The sequence below is a fragment of the Bos mutus genome, chromosome 9, assembly GCF_027580195.1.
Source record: "Bos mutus isolate GX-2022 chromosome 9, NWIPB_WYAK_1.1, whole genome shotgun sequence".
NCBI lineage: Eukaryota > Metazoa > Chordata > Mammalia > Artiodactyla > Bovidae > Bos > Bos mutus.
The window spans coordinates 44,337,323-44,357,116 of NC_091625.1; positions in this window are offsets into that span (position 1 = coordinate 44,337,323).

Sequence of the window (19,794 nt, forward strand, 5' to 3'; positions counted from 1 at the left end):
ACTAATGTTGTTTTGTTACTTTTTTTTTTTTTTTTGCAGATTCTTAGAAGTCCTTTATTTTCACAACTTAGATTCTAGCAGCATTGCCTATATCTCTCATCTCCCCTTACACCTCTCGTCCATTTTTTTTTCTCACAAATTGCTTTAAAATGAAGCAGATTAGCTATCTTTTTGTCTCTGTACTTTACCATCCAATACCCTTTGGGTTTTAGATTTTCTTTTTTTTTTTTTTAATTTTATTTTATTTTTAAACTTCACAATATTGTATTGGTTTTGCCAAATATCGAAATGAATCTGCCACAGGTATACATGTGTTCCCCATCCTGAACCCTCCTCCCTCCTCCCTCCTCATACCATCCCTCTGGGTCGTCCCAGTGCACCAGCCCCAAGCATCCAGTATCCTGCATTGAACCTGGACTGGCAACTCGTTCCATATATGATATTATACGTATTTCAATGCCATTCTCCCAAATCATCCCACCCTCTCCCTCTCCCACAGAGTCCAAAAGACTGTTCTATACATCAGTGTCTTTTTTACTGTCTCATATACAGGGTTATTGTTACCATCTTTCTAAATTCCATATATATGTGTTAGTATACTGTATTGGTGTTTTTCTTTCTGGCTTACTTCACTCTGTATAATAGGTTCCAGTTTCATCCACCTCATTAGAACTGCTTCAAATGTATTCTTTTTAAGGGCTGAGTAATACTCCATTGTGTATATGTACCACTGCTTTCTTATCCATTCATCTGCTGATGGGCATCTAGGTTGATTCCATGTCCTGGCTATTATAAACAGTGCTGCGATGAACATTGGGGTACACGTGTCTCTTTCCATTCTGGTTTCCTCAGTGTGTATGCCCAGCAGTGGGATTGCTGGATCATAAGGCAGTTCTATTTCCAGTTTTTTAAGGAATCTCCACACTGTTCTCCATAGTGGCTGTACTAGTTTGCATTCCCACCAACAGTGTAAGAGGGTTCCCTTTTCTCCACACCCTCTCCAGCATTTATTGCTTGTAGACTTTTGGATCACAGCCATTCTGACTGGCGTGAAATGGTACCTCATAGTGGTTTTGATTTGCATTTCTCTGATAATGAGTGATGTTGAGCATCTTTTCATGTGTTTGTTAGCCATCTATATGTCTTATTTGGAGAAGTGTCTATTTAGTTCTTTGGCCCGTTTTTTGATTGGGTCATTTATTTTTCTGGAGTTGAGCTGTAGGAGTTGCTTGTATATTTTTGAGATTAGTTGTTTGTCAGTTGCTTCATTTGCTATTTGTTTAGTTACTTTTCATGTTCTTATTTGATATAGATTCAAATTTTTTGCCCTTTAAAAATATCAGATTGATAGTCTTATTGCTGAATTGTGAGATTTCTTTATATATTTTCGATAGTAGACCTATTTCAAATGTATGTTTACAAATACTTTCTCTTAGCCTGTGACATATTGGCTACTTAAGGGCTTCCAATACACATTTAAACTTATTACTGTCTACTTTCAATTCACATACAGCATAGGACTCAAAACTAAATAGTTCAATTTCCCCACTTTAGGGTTATTGTCATACATTTTATTATCACTTTCTATAAACCTAACAATTCACTGTTACTACTTTTGTTTAGATAGTCAATTATCTTTTAGTGAAGTTTCAAACTAAGAAAATATGTTTCTATTTATTCATATTTTTACCATTTCCAAGGCTCTTCATTTATTTCTGTATATCCAAATTACCATTTGACGTGATTTACTTTTCCTGAAGACCTTTCTTTAACATTTTTTATGGAGAAGTTCTCCTAATAACATTCTCCCAGATTTTCTGAAAAATTGAGATGTAATTGACATGTAACATCATTACAATTTTTTTCTTGTGATGAAAAATGTTAAGATTTGCTTTCTTAGCAACTTTCAAATATTCAATACTGTATTATTAACTAGAGTCATCACTATACATTTTGTCCTTATGACATTTATTTTTCTAACCAGATTTATTTTTCTAACTGGAAGTTTGTAACTTTTGAACACCTTTACCCACGTTACCCACCTCCCACCCATTTCTGCTGCCAAGTCGCTTCAGTCGTGTCCGACTCTGTGTGACCCCAGAGACGGCAGCCCACCAGGCTCCCCCGTCCCTGGGATTCTCCAGGCAAGAACACTGGAGTGGGTTGCCATTGCCTTCTCCTCCCATTTCTAGTAATCACTAATCTATTCTCTACATCTATGCACTTGCTGTTGTTTCTTTTTTAGATTCTACATAAAAGTGAGATCATACAGATACAGTATTTGTCCTTTTCTGACTGACTTATTTCACTTAGCATAATGCCCTCAAGTTCTATCTTCACATTGTTGTGAATCAAAGATTTTCTTCTTTTTCATGGCTAAATATTATATTTACATTTATATATATTTGTGTGTGTAAGTTTCCCAGGTGGTGCTAGTGGTAAAGAGCCCACCTGCCAACGCTTGACACATAAGAGACCAGAGATGTGGGTTCAGTCCCGGAGTCGGGAGATCGCTGGAGAAGGAAATGGCAACCCACTTAAGTGTTCTTGCCTGGAGAATCCCATGGACAGGAGCCTGGTGGGTTACAGTCCACAGGGTCTCAAAGAGTTGGACATAACTGAGGTGAGTTAGCACAGCTCAGCACATGTGTGTGTGCATGTGTGACATTTTCTTTCTCCATTTATATGGATAAAACTTTTTAAGTTGGTGTTTTTGTTTTCTTCAAATAGCTACCTAGAAATAGAATTGCTAAATTACATATGGTTCTACTTTTAATTTTTTGAGGAAACTTCATATTGCTTTCCATAGTGGCTACGCCAATTTACCTTCCCACCAACACTGCACAAGGGTTCCCTTTTCTCCGTATTCTCTTCAATGCCTGTCATTTCCTATCTTATTGTAGATTTCATTGTGGCTTTGATTTGCATTTCCCTGATGATTAGTCATGTTGAACACTTTTTCATGTACCTGGGAGCCATTTGTATGTTTTCCTTGAAAAATTGTCTATTCAGATCCTCTGCCCATTTTAAAATTGGAATGTCTATAATTTTTGCTATTGAGTTGTATGCATTCTTTATATATTTTAGATATTAACTCTTTATTAGATACAAGATTTGCAAATATTTTCTCCTGTTTTCTAGGTTACCTTTGCATTTCACTGATGGTTTCTTTTGCTATGCAGAAGTTTTTTAGTTGGACATATTTCTACATGTTTATTTTTGCTTTTGTTGCTTTTGCTTTGTTGTCAAATCCAAAATATCATGCCATGATCTGTGTCAAGGAGTTGCCACCTATTTTTCTTTATGAGTTTTATGGTTTCAGTTCTTATGTTCAAGTCTTTAATTCATTTTGAATTAGTTTTTGTGTATGGTGTAAGAGAGTGGTCCACTTTCATTCTTCTGCCTATGGCTGTACAGTTTTCCTAATACCATTTATTGAAGAGTTGGTCCTGTCCCCATTGTATATTTTTGGTTCCTTTGTGGTAAATTAACTGATCATATTGAGTTGGTTTATTTCTGGGTTCCCTATTCTGTCTTGTTGATCTATGTGTCTGTTTTTATGCTAGTACTACACTATTTTCTTTATTATAGCTTTGTATAGATTGAAATCAGGAAGCATGATACCGCCACATTTTTTTTTTAATGTAGATGTTAAAGTCCTAACTAAAATTTCTGTAAGGAGAAAGTGGAGTAAAGGGATTTTTTTTTTTTTTTTTGCACTCATTTATTCATTCATTCAACAAATATGTTGGTAATGCTTACCTGTTACTAGGTTCTGTTTCTACTTTATTATGCCCTGAAATATACCAGTAAAGAAGACAGGAAATTCTTCATCCTTGTGGCACTTTGATTCTGGTGGGAGAGTGGGGGTAGACAGACAATAAACAGAAAAATCTTTAAATAATAAAGTTAATGCAGATGGTGGTAAGCACTGTGAAGAAAATCGGGGGAGATGGTTGCAATTTTATGTAGGTAATTCAGTGAAGGCCTCTATGAGGAAATGATGTTTGGGCAGGCTCTGAACAGTGGAAGAAAGACAGACCTGTAAAGATCTAAGCAGAGGGAAACCTAAAAGACAAAGGCCCTAAAGTAGAATTACTTTAATGTGTTTAAGGAAAAACAAGCAAACCAGTGTAGCTGGAACACAGTGAACAAGGAAAATGAAAGGTGATGAGGTCTGAGATGAAAACACAGGCCAGAACATTTAGAACTAATATCATTGGCAAGAAGTTTGTGTTTTAATCTAAGTGTGAAAGGGATGCTATTAGTGGGTTTGGAGCAAAAGAGTGACATTATCAGATTTACATTTAAGAAAGTTAATCTGGCTATTGTATGATAAATAGATTCTAAAGAATGGCAGGTAGGCGAGGAGAACTTTGCAATAAATTATTCCAGAAAATTGAATTTCTTTGCATGTAAAGCCAACAGGCATTTGAAAAAGAAAAGGGGAAGAAGGTGGGTCCAGGAAGGGAATACTGAGCAATTAGTCAGAAGGCTAGAATTAATGAAGAAAAGTATCTACTGAGAAGTAGTAAATAGTAAGATTCCTGGTGTCAGGATATCTGGGAGACATTTTAAAACAAGGCTATCTACTTGTTAAATTTAAGTTGTCTGAGGTTCAGTGATGTAAACTTTTCTACTGTTTCTAGCCTCAGTAAAAATTTTCTGTACTTACTGTTCTTGTATTGATGGTACTTTGAACATAGAAAATCTAGACTTTTGTAAGCATAGGAAAAGGAGAACATACAGAATTTGGCAAGATAACTCACAAGAGGACCTAACTCATTGGATTTGGAAGTACAAATCCATCAGTGATGAGAAAAAAAAAAAGAGAAATTACTATAAGATTCTCAGGAGAAATTGGGATAAAATTGGGGTTTTTCAGGCCATAAGTAATAGTGAAAGTGAAGTCGCTCAGTTGTGTCTGACTCTTTGTGACCCCATGGACTGTAGCCTATCAGGCTCCTCCGTCCATGGGATTTTCCAGGCAAGAATGCTGGAGTGGATTGCCATTTCCTTCTCCAGGGGATCTTCCTGACCCAGGAATTGAACCCAGGTCTCCCACATTGTGGGCAGACACTTTACCATCAGAGCCATAATGGTGGTCTGAGCCAATTCCTCTTAAGCCTGAAGGGTAGAGTGACCTAGCTGATTCCAGGTCTGACATGTAAGTAAAGAAGAGGTAGAGTACAATTTTATGGTAAGACTGTGTCAATAGCATAAACCTTTAGGTTTATCGTTTCCAATCACATGTTTTTACCAGCAGTTTTTTTTAAATTAATCATTAATTTACATACTCATTGGACAAATATGTACTCAACATCTATCATGTGCCAGACATCATGTTAAGGGACCTAGGATACTGCACTAAATAGCATAGCAAGTATAGCACAGCACACCAGTTGAACTTGACTCCATGCGAGCCTCTACTCCATGTATGTTTCTGGTCTAATTGAGAGGCAGGTTATTTAGCCCAATGAGACACAGGAACACCCGTGATAGGGCATTTGAGGGGAAAAAAGTTACTGTCCTTTATGAGGAGAGCCAGTAGCTGCTTTTAAAACTTTTACTGTTATCAGTATCACCGACTATTCTTTATCTTTTCCTTAATTTTCTGATTTCCCTTACAGTGTCTTGTGTGAACTGAATGTTTAAAATAATTTCTTTATATGGTCAGAATCCTCTGTAATCTACCCTGACACACAACTTGCAATGACAAAGCGTTTGGTGTATGATTAAATTATTTCCAGGGAAGGTCAAAATCAGTTCTAGAACAGAATATTTTCTAAACAGGTTTTCCCTGGTGACTCAGATGGTAAAGGATCTGCCTGCAATGCAGGAAAACCAGATTTGATCCCTGGGTTGGGAAGATCCCCTGGAGAAGTAATGGCACCCCACTCCAGTATTCTTGCCTGGCAAAGTCCATGGACAGAGGAGCCTGGCAGGAAACAGCCCATGACATCACAGAGTTGAACATGATTGAGTGACTAACACACACACACATACTTTTTCTAAACATTTTGGGAATTTGGCAGTAGCTATTAAAATTGAATAGACACATAACCTGTAACTCAGAAATTCTACTCTCAGTATATACCCAACAGATTTTGAGAGATATATAAATAGATAGATATTGATATCAATATATACATATACAAATATAAAACATTACAAGTGTGTTCATAGTAGTGCTGCCATAATAACTGAAAGCTAGAAATAATATGCATCAGCAGTAAAATGGATAATTAAATTATGTGAATTTCAAACAATTAAAATATATACAGCAATGGAAATTAAAAGAGTACATGCAATAATATGGCTCAAACTAACAAGCATAATCTTCAGTGAAAGACGCCAGAAACAAAGAATATTGCTAGTATTATTTCTTTTATTTCCAGAGTGGAAACAAAAATGTAAGTTAGTCTATGGTACTTCTCTGCCCCCAACCCCAAGAAGTAGCTCTCACTTCTACTCAGAGAAAGATCCAAAGCCCTTGTGCAGTCCTATAAGACCTTTGCCCCTGTTATCTCTCTGTCCTTATCTCTTACTTAGAGTCTCTGCTCTAGATACACTGATTTCCTTGGTATTCTGTGAAAACAGCAGGCACACTCATAACTCACATATTTCATAATCACTGTTCCCTCTGCCTGGAATGCTCTTCCCAGATATCCATAAACCTTATTCCATTACTTTCTTCTGGTCTTCAGTTAGTGGAGAAGATGTCTCCTTCTCCATGAGATTTACCTGAACAGGCTGACTTACTCTGAAGACCTGTTTGATGATAAAAAAAAAACTAGGAGAGAAGAGAGATATGGTTCCTCTTTTTAGGGAATTAGACTCTACTGATCCTCCCGGACTTTTAATAGATAGTTACAATGAAGTATAATAAATGTTGTGATTGAATTTAAAAATACAATTCTAAGCTCAGAAGAAAGGCAAGATTAGGACTGATAGGTGTGAGGGTAAATTGTTTGTAGATGGGCATTTATGAGATCACAGAGAATGGGAAGAGAAGAGGACTGAGATAGTACACAGCTCAGTTCAGTTCAGTCGCTCAGTCGTGTCCGACTCTTTGCGGCCCCATGAATCACAGCACACCAGGCCTCCCTGTCCATCACCAACTCCCGGAGTTCACTCAGACTCATGTCCATTGAGTCAGTGATGCCATCCAGCCATCTCATCCTCTGTCGTCCCCTTCTCCTCCTGCCCCCAATCCCTCCCAGCATCAGAGTCTTCCAATGAGTCAACTCTTTGCATGAGGTGTCCAAAGTACTGGAGTTTCAGCTTTAGCAGCATTCCTTCCGAAGAAATCCCAGGGCTGATCTCCTTCAGAATGGACTGGTTGGATCTCCTTGCAGTCCAAGGGACTCTCAAGAGTCTTCTCCAACACCACAGTTCAAAAGCATCGATTCTTCGGTGCTCAGCTTTCTTCACAGTCTAACTCTCACATCCATACATGACTACTAGAAAAACCATAGCCTTGACTAGACAGACCTTTGTTGACAATGTAATGTCTCTGCTTTTCAATATGCTATCTAGATTGGTCATAACTTTCCTTCCAAGGATTGTCTTTTAATTTCATGGCTGCAGTCACCATCTGCAGTGATTTTGGAGCCACCCAAAATAAAGTCTGACACTGTTTCCACTGTTTCCCCATCTATTTCCCATGAAGTGATGGGACCGGATGCCATGATCTTTGTTTCCTGAATGTTGAGCTTTAAGCCAACTTTTTCAGTCTCCTCTTTCACTTTCATCAAGAGGCTTTTTAGTTCCTCTTCACTTTCTGCCATAAGACTGATATCATCTGCATATCTGAGGTTATTGATATTTCTCCCAGCAATCTTGATTCCAGCTTGTGCTTCTTCCAGCCCAGCGTTTCTCATGATGTACTCTGCATATAAGTTAAATAAGCAGGGTGACAATATACAGCCTTGACATTCTCCTTTTCCTATTTGGAACCAGTCTGTTGTTCCATGTCCAATTCTAACTGTTGCTTCCTGACCTGCATACAGATTTCTCAAGAGGCAGGTCAGGTGTTCTGGTATTCCCATCTCTTGAAGAATTTTCCACAGTTTATTGTGATCCACACAGTCAAAGGCTTTGGCATAGTCAATAAAGCAGAAATAGATGTTTTTCTAGAACTCTCTTGTTTTTTCGATGATCCAGCAGGTGTTGGCAATTTGGTCTCTGGTTCCTCTGCCTTTTCTAAAACCAGCTTGAACAACTGGAAGTTCACGGTTCACATATTGCTGAAGCCTCGCTTGGAGAATTTTGAGCATTACAAATTACTATTGAGGATAGTACACAACGGAATAGTAAAAGATGTAATTGAAAATTCAGACTGGAAACTTAACCAGGAAGCCATTATATATACAATTTCAGGAAGAAAGGGGATGGTCTGAATTTAGGTATTAGAGTTGGTAATTAGGTCACTAATTACCTTTATATATAGAATTTCAAGAGAGAGTTAAAGAAATAAAGTGGCATTGGATAGGGGCCTGAATGACAGTTGGAGATGTGGAATTAGTGGGTGTAAACTATATAAATTATTCTTTCAAGAAGCTTACCAAGAAGGAAGGAAAAAGTTGGGATAAATAAAAGGGAATTTAACTTTTGTACAAAGCAATGGTACAAAGAGAGGAAAAAAAGAAAGTTTGAGAAAACTAAACTTTTATGTGATTGAAAGGGAGTTTGCATCCTTAAAGGAAGTTCCCTAGGATTATAGGGAAGTAGGATAGCTGACCAAGAAGCAACAGTTAGAACCAGACATGGAACAACAGACTGGTTCTAAATAGGGAAAGGAGTACATCAAGGCTGCATATTGTCACCCTGCCTATTTAACTTATATGCAGAGTACATCATGAGAAATGCTGGACTGGATGAAGCACAAGCTGGAATGAAGATTGCCAGGAGAAAAATAAATAACATCAAATATGCAGATGACACCACCCCTATGGCAGAAAGTGAATAACTAAACAGCCTCTTGATGAAAGTAAAAGAAGAGCATGAAAAAGCTGGCTTAAAACAACATTCAAAAAATGAAGATCATGGCATCCAGTCCCACCACTTCATGGCAAATAGATGGGCAAACAATGGAAACAGTGACAGACTTTATTTGCTTGGGCTCCAAAATCACTGAAGACGTTGGCTGCAGACATGAAATTTAAAGATGCTTACTCCTTGGAAGAAAAGCTACAACCAACCTAGAGAGCACATTAAAAAGCAGAGACATTACCAACCAATATCCATCTAGTCAAAGCTATGGTTTTTCCTGTAGTCATGTACAAATGTGAGAGTTGGACTCTAAAGAAAACTGAGCACCGAAGAATTGATGCTTTTGAACTGTGATGTTGGAGAAGACTCTTGAGAGTCCCTTGGACTGCAAGGAGATCAAACCAATCAATACTAAAGGAAATCAGTCCTGAATATTCATTGGAAGGAGTGATGCTGAAACTGAAGCTCCAATACTCTGGCCACCTGATGTGACGATGATGTGACTCATGGGAAAAGACCTTGATGCTGGGAAAGATTGAGGGCAGGAGGAGAAGGGGACGACAGAGGATTAGATGGTTGGATGGCATTACCAATGGACATGCGTTTGAGAAAACTCTGGGACTTGATGATGGACAGGGAGGCCTGGCATGCTACAATCCATGAGGTCACAAACAGTAGGATATGACTGAGTGACTGAACTGAACTGAAGATAGCTGGAGAAAAATTGGCAATTGAGACAGTAGATAGGTGTATCTCAGGAAAGTAAAACCAGCCTGAGTAGAAAAGCATAGGATTTGATGACTGTACCTAATTACCATCTTGAATTATACAAAGAAAAAGATAAGAATAAGGAATGACTGCGTTTAGGGAACCAAGAGGTATTTTCAGAGTATGTCTTCCTTCAACATAATATTAATAACAGTGAATAACATTCCTTTTGGTTATGGCTGGTGTTTGGAGTTGGGGTGCATATAAGAAGTGTAAGCTTCATTTTCCAGAGTGGTCACATTCACTGTTCAATGTTTTAGCAACTTTAATCATATGATCTCTTTGGCTTTATCCACCAAGTCTAAGATGTCTAATTCTTTTAATATATATTAACTGGGAAAGCACTATAGTTCCATAATAATTTAAACTTTATTTCTTTGAGTCTTATCTCATACTATTTCATCTGGATTGAGGTATAGTAATATAGCTTCCTTAGTACAAGGCAATGATTTTATTTTCTCTCCTATTTGAATAAGCCATTTAAGGAGACCTAGGGCAACCCACTCCAGTGTTCTTGCCTGGAGAATCCCAGGGATGGAGGAGCCTGGTGGGCTGCCATCTATGGGGTCACACAGAGTTGGACACGACTGAAGTGACTTAGCAGCAGTAGCAGCAGCAGCATTTTGTGAGTCTTTGCAGCCATAGCAGCATGATGCTTCTAAGAATAGTTGACAAGACCTCTGAACTTCCCTCCTAAGTAGAAATTGATAATCAGAGACAGAAATTGACACACTCTGTTGCAGTGACAGAGTAATTCTTAAATTCAACTGATATCAATACTTTCTTTACCCCCACTTACTTCTGGCCCTTTAAGACTTGTATTAACTTGGTTTGAATTAGGGGCAAAATTTGACTTTATTTGCTGAGCTCACCAAATTTATGTTCAAAGTGTGTCTTAGTATTATTGGAAGAGGGGAAGCAAATTACACTCAAACTTCCTTTTGAGTTTTCCAGCCATGACCTTAGAAATCATGGAGAAAACCATAAAACTGAATATTACTTGTCATTATATATTATTACCTGTTATTAAAGGCCGTTTATTATTTTATATGATGTGTGATGATTAATGAGATTTCCCCTTATAAAATTAAAAAGCAGACCTGCATTTTTGGTAATTCCATTCTTGCATTTGGTACTGTTTTCATATCTTGGATTTAATAAATACATTAAAATTTTAGAATCAAGTTAGGAATTAGAAGGCAAGCTATCAAAATTTTTATTTAACTCCTAACTATTAAAGCTAGACACAGAATGGTGAAAAGAAAACCCTTATAGGTGAATAAATATGTAATAAAAATATCTCTATCACGTGTATTACATATTCCAGGAGTAAATTTTAGCCCTGCCCACTGCAGATAGATTCAAAGGATTAGATCTGGTAGACAGAGTACCTGAAGAACTATGGATGGAGGTTAATAACATTTTACAGGAGGCAATGACCAAAACCATCCCCAAGAAAATGAAATTCTTAAGAAGGCAAAGTGATTGTTTAAGAACACTTTACAAATAGTTAAGGAATGAAGAGAAGTAAAAGTCAAGAAAGTCAAGGGAGAAAGGGAAAGATATACCCAGCTGAATGCAGAGTTCCAGAGAATAGCAAGGAGAGATAAAAAGGCCTTCTTAAATGAACAGTGCAAAGAAATAGAGGAAAACAATGGAATGGGAAAGGCTAGAGATCTCTTCAAGGAAATCAGAGCTATCAAGGGAATATTTAATGCAAGGATGGGCACGATAAAGGACAGAAAGAGTAAGGATCTAACAGAAGTACAAGATATTAAGAGGAGGTGGCAAGAATACACAGAAGAACTATACAAAAAAGGTCGTAATGGCCCAGATAACCTTGATGGTGTGGTTACTCACCTAGAGATAGACATCCTTCAGTGTGAAGTCAAGTGGGCCTTAGGAAGCATTACTATGAACAAAGCTAGCGAAGGTTTCCAGTTGAGCTACTTAAAATCCTAAGAGATGATGCTGTGAAAGTGCTAAGTTCAATGTGTCAGCAAATTTGCAAATTCAGCAGTGACCACAGGACTGGAAAAGGTCAATTTTCATTCCTATCTCAAAGAAGGGAAATACCAAAGAATGTTCAGACTACCACACAATTGTGCTTATTTCACACAATAGCAAGGTAACGCTCAAAATTCTTCAAGCTAGGCTTCAGTAATATGTAAACCGAGAACTTCCAGATGTACAAGGTAGATTTAGAAGAGGCAGAGGAACCAGCGAACAAATTGCCAACATCTATTGTATCATATAAAAAGCAAGAGAATTCCAGAAAAACATCTACTTCTGCTTCATTGACTATGCTAAAGCCTTTGACTGTGGTGGTGGTGGTTTAGTCGCTAGGTCGTGTCCGACTCTCATGACTCCATGGACTGTAGCCCACCAGGTTCCTCAGTCCATGAGATTCTCCAAGCAAGAATACTGGAGTGGGTTGCCATTTCCTTCTCCAGGGGTTCTTCCTGACCCAGGGATCAAACCCGGGTCTCCTGCACTTCAGGCAGATTCTTTACCAACTAAGCCACCAGATAACAACAAACTGTGGAAAATTCTTAAAGAGATGGGAATACTAGACCACCTTACCTGTCTCCTGAGAAATCTGTATGCAGGTCCGTTAGAACCAGACATGGAACAACAGATCAGTTCCAAATTGGGAAAGGAGTATGACAAGGTTGTATATTGTCACCCTGCTTATTTAACTTATATACATGCAGAGTACATCATGCAAAATGCTAGACTGGATGAATCACACTGGAATCAAGGTTCTAAGGAGAAATATCAACAACTTCAGATATGCAGGTGATACCACTCTAATAACAGAAAGTAAAGAGGAACTAAAGAGCCTCTTGATGAGGATGAAAGAGGAGAGTAAAAAAACTGGCTTAAAACTCAACATTCAAAAAACTAAGATCATGGCATACACCCCATCACTTCAAGGCAAATGGAAGGAGAAAAAGTGGAAGCAGGGACAGATTTGATTTCCTTGGGCTTCAACATTACTGCAGATGGTGACTGCAGCCATGAAATTAAGATACTTGCTCCTTGGAAGAAAAGCTATGACAAACCTAGACAGCATATTAAAAAGCAGAAACATCACTTTTCCCACAAAGGTTCTTATGGCCAAAGCCATAGTTTTTCCAGTAGTCATGTATGGATGTGAGAATTGGACCATAAAGAAGGCTGAGCAATTGAAATATTGATGCTTTTGAATTGTGATGCTATAGAAGCCTCTTGAGAGTCCCTTGGACTGCAAGGAGATCAAACCAACCAATCCTAAAAGAAATCAACCCTGAATATTTACTTGAAGGATTGATGCTGAAGTTCCAATACTTGGCCATCTGAGGTGGAGAGCTGACTCATTGGAAAAGACACTGATGGTGGGAAAGATCGAGTGGAGGAGGAGAAGGGGGCAACAGAGTACAAGATGGTTGGATGGCATCACTGACTCAATGGACATGAGTTTGAGCAAACTCAGGGAGATGGTGAAAGGACAGGGAAGCCTCGTGTGCTGCAGTTTATGGGGTGTTAAAGAGTTGGATATGACTTTAGTGACTAAATAACAATAACAACACTGTAGACAGCATTGCTAGCTAGTGCTCTGTGATTCCACAAGAGTAATGGGAAGACTTCTATTTATCCTGCCACCACATAGCTAGGGTTCTGCTGTGGATTGATCCAAGATGTTTCTCTCTATAGGTTAGTTGGATGGGGCAGATTCAGGTTTTTAACACAGGTGGACTTAATTCCTCTTGTCCACTGCAGTTGTCCCACAGGGTAAAGGAAAACTGTCATCAGACAATGATGAGAGTGACCGGTACTGAGGCTCAGGAAATGGGTGAGAGTTGAGCTGTCCTTGAAGACCTTCTCAGCTCCCATGTGGCTCCAGAGCTCTAGCCAATGGATGGCCATTGAGGTGCATATATGTAAGTTTCCTTCAAGAAAATTCTCATATTCCTGCTTGTTATGGGTTGAATTGTGTCCACTCCCTCACCACCCCCCAGTTCATAAGTTGAAATCTAACCCCTAGTACCTCAGAATATGATCTTATTTGGAGATAGAGTCTTTACAGAGAGAACCAAGTTCAACTGAGGTTATTAGGGTGGATTTTAATCCACTATGACTGGTGTCCTGGACACAGAGACACATGTAGAGGGAGGATGACACACAGGAAAAGATGAACAATCTATAAGTCAGGGGAAAAGACTGGGAACAGCTTTTCTCTCACAGCTTTTAGAAGGAACCCACCCTACTGACCTTCAATTTCTGATTTATAGCCTCCAGAACTACAAGAGAATGCATTTCTGTTGTTTAACCCAGTCTGTAGTAATGTGTTATGGTAGGTAATAAACAGCTCTTTTAGACATTTTTGTTTCTTTGACCCCCTCTCAGTAAGCCTCCTTTTTCCCTGGTTTGTCCATCACCCAACTTCTCTTTCACAAGTCATGTCTGATGGGAGACTTTCTCTTCCTCTCAAGCCTTCATTTCAAATTGTTTCTGTGCTAAGAGCCCACTGTTTCTCCCCTAAAGATTTACACTCCTGCAACTCAACATTCAGGAAGCAAATTCCTTTTTCCTCTGCTTTTTGTGCTCATATCTTTTCTTTGAACCAAACTAGATGACTAAATGAGAGGACTTTTGGCAAGGATGTAAAGTAAAATTCCAAGGAAAAAACTTCCTTAATTAATAGTTATAACATCATCATGCTACCTATATGGAGATATGGTTTTATCAATACTGTTGCCCCAGAATAACCTCTGTGTTCCCTGGCTCCAAAGTAGTGTCTCTTTAAATTCAGAGAAATGAAGTAAAACAATGAAGTAGGAGGATTGAAAGTTAAAGAATTGCCCAGACTTGTAAGACTTGGATGTCTTTAGTGGAAGCAATTTTGTCTACCTATGATGGCAGGATAGCTACAGGCAGGGAAACAATCTTTGGTATCTTGCTCCGTGGTCACTGCTGGTTCCCAATGCACAGCCAAGGGGTTTTAGGCTTGTGGATACAAGAAGAAGTGTTTACATGATGGAGAAGGAAAGGCCAAGATGAGTCTCTCTTAACCTCTTGAACAAATGGACAAAGATGAAAACAGAATCAAGAAAGTCAGGAATCATGGTCAGTTGTAAAACATTTAATACAGTGGCTTGTGGTGAGTACTCAATAAATGTCAGTTGGTATTATTACTACATTTCATTAATTCTGAGATGTACTTAAATTTTTTTTTTTCTGGAGCATTTTGTGGTAATACTGGGAATCATGTCCTATCACCTGAAAATACTTTCAGTATGCATTTCTAAATTGCTTTTTAAATATTAACCACTCACGATGACATTCTAATTGTTTCAATTTTTCAATTTTCTCAATCTGAAAAGAATTTCCACAGACTCCCTTCACCATATCTACTCACATACCCACCATCTGCACCATATTCTTGGCCTCCTGCCTGTTACAGTCATCAAATTCACCATTCTCTCTGTATGTGTGTGTCAGTCACTCAGTCATGTCAGACTCTATGTGACCCAATGGACTGAAATTCTCCAGGCAAGAATACTGGAATGGGTTGCCTTCTCCAGGTGATCTTCCAAACCCAGGAATTGAACCCGGATCTTCTGCATTGCAGGCAGACTCTTTACCATCTGAGCCATCATGTTCCCCCTCAAATCCAGTCCCCCAGTTTTGCTCTATTTTCCATTTCTTCTCACCCTTTCACAGGATATCCTCCAGAAATCTGCTGCTTCCTTTATTGCATCATTCAATATTACCTCCCACCAAATAGTTCCATCAACATGCTATTCTTTCTTGCAATTTTAATTTTAAACTTTCTGTTTCCCTACTCTTCCTTCTGACTGGGCTCATTTCTCTCTCCTTTTGCATCAGAACTCCTTGGAAAAGTTAAAACTTACACATTCCCTCCTCCCCCATGGTTTTAACAGCTTTTGAAATCAGAGCACCCATAAAATGAATACTTGCAATCATTTATGTGAGTCTAGCAATGATTAGTAAGAGCAGGGCAAACTTGTAGCTGCTTCTGCTGGCCTTGTGAGATTGGGAGACTCTAGTTGAACCACATGGCTCAGATAATGGGCTTTAGAGACTGAGTGGATTCAGATCCTGGTTCTCCTAATTATTAGCTGTGTGATCACGGGCAAATTTTTTTATATCTCTTAAGGCTCACTTTACTCAACTATATAATAGGAAAATAATAAAATTACCTGAGGATTAAATTTGTTATGAAAATTAAATTAGATAATGTTTGTTAAGTGTTTAGCAAAGTGCCTATTACATGGAACTCAATAGAGTTGTTTTCATCCTCATTCATCCTCATCCTCATGATAATATATCATCTTATGTGCACATGAAAACACATGGACGATAATGGGCCATTTTGGAATGATCGATAGAGGGTTTAATTCACATTATATAACAAGCAGGGCAACGTTTCACTGTTTGCCCCATCCTCTTTTGGTGAAAATACCTGCCATTCAGTTGTGACATAATCATAGTGTTAACAACCTAGAAATGAACACCAGAATATTGTAAAAGGCAAAGTCTATATTTTATCCTAAGCAATCTATTGAAAATTAAAATGTGATTATCTGTCAAAACAATGGTTTGCCTCTTTTAATTCCTGCTCTGTTTTTTGTCAGAATGTTTTAATTATTGTTTTCTTTCCTCTTTTCTTGTTTCTATTGATTTGTTGCCAGTTTAATTGTGCCACTAGGACCTCCCAGTTCTCAATGAGTTGCCCTCAGGGAATTATGTCTGCTTCATTGTTTTAAAGTAAACCAGATCTCCAAATACCTACAAAACAAAATCAGAATTTGAAGGGATTATTTTTGAATGAGGAAAAAGCTAGGAGGAATAAATAATAAGATACAATATTTAAGGTATAAAAAGTTTAAAAGGGAGAGCCACAGTTAGTAACTTTAGATCTAAAAGAATGATTATTATTAATAACTGTACTATAGGTGTATCCATTTAAAGCAGGGGAGCAATGAAATAACAGATTTTAAAAAGCCTTTTTGTTTTGGGTCACAAGCCAAATTATTTTTTCTACTTGTATTAGAAGAGCAGTATTTGGATGAGTACAGTGTTCAGATAGATGACAACAAAAAATCAAGTGCACCCATCAGTGAATTAGTGTGCTCAGTTGATTCTTAGTTTACTGAAAATTTTCAGTTGTCTTTAGGGTGCATGTTTAGGAGAAAGAATTTTTAAATGTCAGTAAAAGGTGAAGAAGACATCAATTATCGTTTTTATGATTGACCTAGTAAGTAAAGAAAAGAAAAGAAAAGAGGTGTTCGAGTCATAAATGGCCAAGTCTATGTGAAAACACCATGGATGATCACAGTATTGTTTCTATGTGAGTACTGGCTCCACCATCATGTGGACCTTGAGCAAATTACTTGACTTTCCCCTTTGCTATTAGAAAATGGGGATAATTTTAGAACCTTCCTTACAGGGTTGATGTGAAAATTAGGTGATAATGCCTATAAAGCATATAAGTTTTCAGTCCCTATTAATTGCTGTTATAATAGTACTATGAAGCTAAGATTCAATGCAGACCCTCCTCAATGAATACACACATAAACACCTCCCCTTCAGAAGAAACAAAAACTAGTGTACAGAGCATTGCAGAGTGACCTGGCTGCAAGCATTGGCTGGGATTTGGTGTCTTGGTCTGAGTGTGTTCTCTTGTTTTGTCCCATGGACAAAATGGCATCCTGGAGACACTGCCATTGCTCAGTTGGGATAAGACCATGGGCTAGATACAAGTGTCATACCAATAATAATCTCAGTGGGTTGGTTTCTGTGGGTTTTTTTTTTTTTTTAATAGAAATTTAACTTGATGAGTATATTGAGGCAGTGGTATAATATAGTATTTTTATATGATTTTCACCATGACCCATAGTCAAAATAGTACTGATTTTATGAGGTATCTGCTCTTTCCCCTCTTCTCTTCCCATCTTGCCTGTCCTATTCTATTTCATTTTTTAGAAAAATACAGGTATACTTCATTTTACTGCACTTTACTTTGTTGGGGCTTTGCAGATACTGCATTTTTTAAAAACTGAAATTTTTGGCAATCTTGATGAGCACTATTTCCCCAACAGCATTTGAAAAATTGCTCACTTCATCTCTGTGTCACATATTGGTGAATCTCACAATACTTCAAACTTTTTCATTAGTATTATACTTGTTATGGAGACTGTGATCAGTGATTTTTAATGGAACAATTGTAATTATTTTGGAGGTGCCACAAACTGTGCCTATATAAAACAGCAAATTTAATTTTAAAATGCTGTGTGTGTTTTGACTATGCCACTGACCTACTATTCTCCCATATATTTCCCTCTTCTTGGACCTCCCTATACTCTGGAGACAATAATAATGAAATTAGGCCAATTAATAACCCTACAATGGCCTCTAAGTGAAAAGATAGTTCATGCATTTCTCAGTTAAAATCAAAAGCTAGAAATGATTAAGCTTCGTGAGGAAGACATGTCTAAAGCTGAGACAGATTGAAAGCTAGGCCTCTTGCACCTAACAGTTAGCCAAGCTGTGACTGCAAAGGAAAAGTTCTTGAAAAAAATGAAAAGTGCTAGTCCAGTGACATGAAAGATAAGAAAAAAGAACAGCTTTGTTGCTGATATGGAGATTAGAGGTCTGGATAGAAGATCGAACTAGCCACCAATTCCCTTAAGCCAAAGCATATTCCAGAGCAAAGCCCTACATCTCTTCAATTATGTGAAGGCTGAAAGAGGTAAGGAAGGTGCAGAAGAAAAATCTGAAGCCAACAGAGTTTGGTTCATGAGATTTAAGGAAAGAAGCCATCTCTATAACAGAAAGTGCAAGGTGAAGGAGCAAGTGCTAATGTAGAAGCTGCAGCAAGTTTTCCAGAAGACCTAGCGAAGATAATTAAGTAAGGTGGTTAAACTAAAAAACAGATTTTCAGTGTAGATGTAACAGCCTTATTTTGGAAGAAGATGCTATGTAGGACTTTCATACTAGAGAAGAGAAGTCAGTGTTTGGCTTCAAAGTTTAAAAGGACAATCTGACTCTCTTGTTAGGGTTAACGCATTTGGTGGCTTTAAATTGAAACCAGTGCTTAACATGGTTTACTGAGTGATTTTTTAAGCTCACTGTTACTTCTCAGAAAAAAAAAAAAAAGTATTCCTTTTAAAATATTACTGCTTATTAAAAATGTACCCAAACACCCAAGAGCTCTGATGGAGATTCATTTTTTTCATGCCTGCTAACACAACATCCATTCTGCAGCCCGTGGATCACAGAGTAATTTCTACTTTCAAGTCTTATTACTCAAGAAATAAATTTCATAAGGCTATAGTTATGTTAGATAGTGATTCCTCTGATGGGTCTGAGCAAAATAAACTGAAAATCTTCTGGAAAGAGTTCACCATTCTAGATGTCATTAAGAATATTCATTATTCATGGGAAGAGGTCAAAATATCAACAATAACAGGAATTTGGAAGAAGTTGATTTCCAACCCTCTTGGATGACTTTGAAGGGTATCAAGACTTCAGTGGAGGAAGTAATTGTATATGTGCTGGAAAGAGCAAGAGAAATAGGCTTAGAAGTGGGACCTGAACATATAATTGAATTGCTGTGATCTTAAAAGATGCTTACTCCTTGGAAGGAAAATTATGACCAATCTGGATAGCATATCAAAAAGCAGAGACATTACTTTGCCAACAAAGGTCCATTTAGTCAAGAATATGGTTTTTCCAGTAGTCATGTATGGATGTGAGAGTTGGACTATAAAGAAAGCTGAGCGCTGAATAATTGATGGCTTTTGAACTGTGGTGTTGGAGAAGACTCTTGAGAGTCCCTTGGACTGCAAAGAGATCCAACCAGTCCATCCTAAAGGAAATCAGTCCTGGGTGTTCTTTGGAAGGATTGATGCTGAAGCTGAAACTCCAATACTTTGGCCACCTGATGCGAAGAGCTAATTCATTGGAAAAGACCCTGATGCTGGGAAAGATTGAGGGCAGGAGGAGAAGGGGACAACAAAGGAT